At 34.1% G+C, this 4,828-nt stretch overlaps 1 protein-coding gene across 1 annotated transcript in view; it reads left to right on the plus strand.

The window, feature by feature from the left end:
• Window positions 1-4,828, plus strand: part of neu4 (sialidase 4) — a 21,678-nt gene that overhangs the window by 5,535 nt on the left and 11,315 nt on the right.

Consider the following 4,828-nt stretch of genomic DNA (forward strand, 5'->3'; position numbering starts at 1 on the left):
ACTATCACTACTACTATCACCGCTACTATTACCGCTACTATCACTACTACTATCACCGCTACTATCACTACTACTACTATCACCGCTACTATCAACTCTAGTATCACCTCTACTATCATCGCTACTATCACTGCTACTACTATCACTACTACTACTATCACCGCTACTATCACTACTGCTATCACCACTACTATCACCACTACTAGCATCACTACTACTATCACCACTACTACTACTGCTATTACTACTACCACTACAACTACTATTATTACTACTACTACCACTGCTAACACTACTACTATCACAACTACCACGACCGCTATTAGTACTACTACCACCACTACCACTACTGCTATTGCTACTATCACCACTACTATCACTACTACTATAACATCTAATATCACTACTACTATCACCACTACTATCACTACTACTATAACATCTAATATCACTACTACTATCACCACTACTATCACTACTACTATAACATCTAATATCACTACTACTATCACCACTACTATCACTACTACTATAACATCTAATATCACTACTACTATCACCACTACTATCACTACTACTATAACATCTAATATCACTACTACTATCACTACTACTATCACCACTACTACTACTGCTATTACTACTACTACTACTACTGCTGCTACTACTACTACTACTATTATACTACCACAACCGATATTATTACTACTTCCACTACTACTACTACCACTATTGATATTACTGCTACTACCACTACTACTACTACTACTACTACTACTACTACTACTGCTGCTATTACTCCTACAATTACTACTACTATCACTACTACTACCACTACTACTACCACTATTACTACAACTACTACCACTATTACTACCACCACTAATACAACTATTACTAGTACTGCTATTGCTCCTACAAAAACTACTACTATAACTATTACTACCACTACTGATATTACTATTACTACCACTACTACTACTACAGCTATTACTCCTACAACCACTACTACCAATACTACTACTTCCAATATTACCAGCACTACTACCACTACTATCACCACTACTACTTCTGCTATTACTCCTACTAGTATTACTACCACCACTACTGCAATTAATACTACTACCACGACTACCAATACTACTATTACTATCACTATTACTACTACTGCCACAACTACTACTACATCTACTACTACTACCACTGATATTACTACTACTACTACCACTATTAGGACTACTACTACTGCTATTACTGATATTACTACTACTACTGATATTACTACTACCACTACTACCACGTCCACTACTACTACTACTACTGATATTACTACTACCACTACTACCACGTCCACTACTACTACTACTACTGATATTACTACCACTACTACTACTACTACTACTGATATTACTACTACTACTACTAAAACTACTACTACTGATATTACTCCTACTATTACCACTACTATTACCACTACTATCACTAATATAGTAGTATTAATAATATCACTACTAGTACTACTACTAATACTACTACTACTAATATCACTCCTACTATTACTACTACTATCAAATTGAAAATATGAATTTGTTCTTAACTGACTTGCCTAGTTAAAAAGGGTTAAATTGACTTGCCCAGTTAAATAGGGTAAGAATTTTTTTTTTAAATGACTACTACTTCTATTACCACTACTATCACAAATACTACTATTACTACTGATATCACTAATACAACCATTACCACTACTATTGCTACTAATATCACTAATACTACTATTACCACTACTATCACTAATACTACTAGTACTACTCATATCACTAATGCTTCNTACTACTACTACTACTACTACTACTACTACTACTGCTATTATTACTACTACTACTACTGCTATTGCTACTATCACCACTACTATCACTACTACTATAACATCTAATATCACCACTACTACTACTGCTATTACTACTACTACTACTACTACTGCTGCTGCTACTACTACTACCACTATTACTACTACCACAACTGATATTATTACTACTTCTACTACTACTACCACTACTACTACTACTGATATTACTACTACTACCACTACTACTACTACTACTACTACCACTACTGATATTACTACTACTACCACTACTACTACTGCGTCTGCTGCTTTTATTAATACTACCACTACTACTACTGATATTACTACTAACACTGCTATTACTATCACTACTACTACTACTACTACCACTACTGACATTACTACTACTACTACTACTACTACTACTACTACTACTAATACTACTACTACGACAACTACCACTACTATTACTACTTATATTACTACTACGACTACTACGACTACTACTACTACTACTACTACTGCTGCTACTACTACTACTACTACTGCTGCTACTACTACTACTACTACTAATACTACTACTACGACAACTACCACTACTATTACTACTTATATTACTACTACGACTACTACTACTACTACTACTACTACTACTACTACTGCTGCTACTACTACTACTACTGCTGTTCCTAGGCCATCATTAAAAATAAGAATTTGTTCTTAACCGACTTGCCTAGTTAAATAGGGTTAAATTGACGTGCCTAGTTAAACTGACTTGCCTAGTAAAATAGGGTTAAATTGACTTGCCTAGTTAAACTGACTTGCCTAGTTAAATAGGGTTATATTACTCCTACTATTACCACTACTATTACCACTACTATCACTAATAATATCACTACTACTACTACTACTACTAATACTACTACTAATATCACTCCTACTATTACTACTAATATCACTACTACCACCACTATCACTACTACTATTACTACTACTACCACTACTACTACTACTGCTATTACTACTACTACTACTGCTGCTATTACTCCTACAATTACTACTACTATCACTACTACTACCACTACTACTACCACTACTACTACCACTACTACTGCTATTACTACAACTACTACCACTATTACTACCACCACTAATACAACTATTACTAGTACTGCTAGTGCTCCTACAAAAACTACTACTATTACTACTACAACTATTACTACTACTACTGATATTACTATTACTACCACTACTACTACTACAGCTATTACTCCTACAACCACTACTACCAATACTACTACTTCCAATATTACCATTACTACTATTATCACTACTACTATCACTACCACCAATACTACTACTTCCAATATTACCATCACTACTATTATCACTACTACTATCACTACCACCAATACTACTACTTCCAATATTACCAGCACTACTACCACTACTATCACCACTACTACTTCTGCTATTATTCCTACTAGTACTACTACCACCACTACTGCAATTACTACTACTACCACGACTACCAATACTACTATTACTATCACTAGTACTACTACTGCCACAACTACTACTACCACTACTACATCTACTACTACCACTACTAGGACTACTACTACTGCTATTACTACTACCACTACTACCACTACTACTACCACTACTGCTGCTACTACTACTACTACTACTGCTGCTGTTCCTAGGCCGTCATTGAAAATATGACTTGCCTAGTTAAAAAGGGTTAAATTGACTTGCCCAGTTAAATAGGGTAAATAGGGTAAAAAAAATTAAAAAAGACTACTACTTCTATTACTCCTACTATTACCACTACTATCAAAAATACTACTATTACTACTAATATCACTAATACTACCATTACCACTACTATTGCTACTAATATCACTAATACTACTATTACCACTACTATCACTAATACTACTAGTACTACTCATATCACTAATGCTTCCATTTCCAATACTATCGATAATACTAATGTTACCACTAATATCACTAATACTACWWTTACTACTAATATCACTAATACTACTATTGCCACCGCTATCACTGATACGACTATTACCACTACGATCACCAATACTAATATTACCACTACTATCACTAATACTACTATTACTACAAATATCACTAGTACTACTATTACCCCTGCTATCACTAATACTGATATTACTACTAATATCACTAATACTACTATTACCACTACTGTCACTAATGCTAATATTACTACTAATATCACTAATACTACTATTACCACTACTATTACTTAAAATAATATTACTACTAATATCACTAATACTACTATTGCCACTGCTATCTCTAACACTACTATTACTACTACTATCACTAATAATATCGCTACTACAACCCCTAATACTACAACGAATATCACTTCTGCTAATACTACTGCCATCACTACTATCACTACTACTATCCCTACTATTATCACTGCTACTACTACTATCACTACTATTACTACTATTACCACTAATATCACTACTACAATACTGCTAATACTCCTACTATTACTACAATCACCACTACTACTGCTACTACTTCTTCTACTACTATCACTACTACTACTACTGCTATTACTCATACTATCACCACTACCATCACCACTACTACTACCACTGCTATTAATCCTAAAACCACTACTACTACTGATATTACTACTACTACAACTACTACAACTGCTTTTACTACTAGTACTTATATTACTACTATTACCACTACTACTACTACTACTACTAGTAGTACTGCTATTACAACTACGACCACTACTACAACTACTACTAATATTACTACAACTATCACCACAACTACTACTGCTACTACCACTACTGCTCTTACCCCTACTATTACTACTATCACTACTATTACAACCACTATTACTACCATCACTACTGATATGACTACTACAAGCACTACTATTACTACTATTATCACTACTATCACTACTAC

Source organism: Salvelinus sp. IW2-2015, unplaced genomic scaffold (assembly GCF_002910315.2).
Source record: "Salvelinus sp. IW2-2015 unplaced genomic scaffold, ASM291031v2 Un_scaffold1865, whole genome shotgun sequence".
NCBI lineage: Eukaryota > Metazoa > Chordata > Actinopteri > Salmoniformes > Salmonidae > Salvelinus > Salvelinus sp. IW2-2015.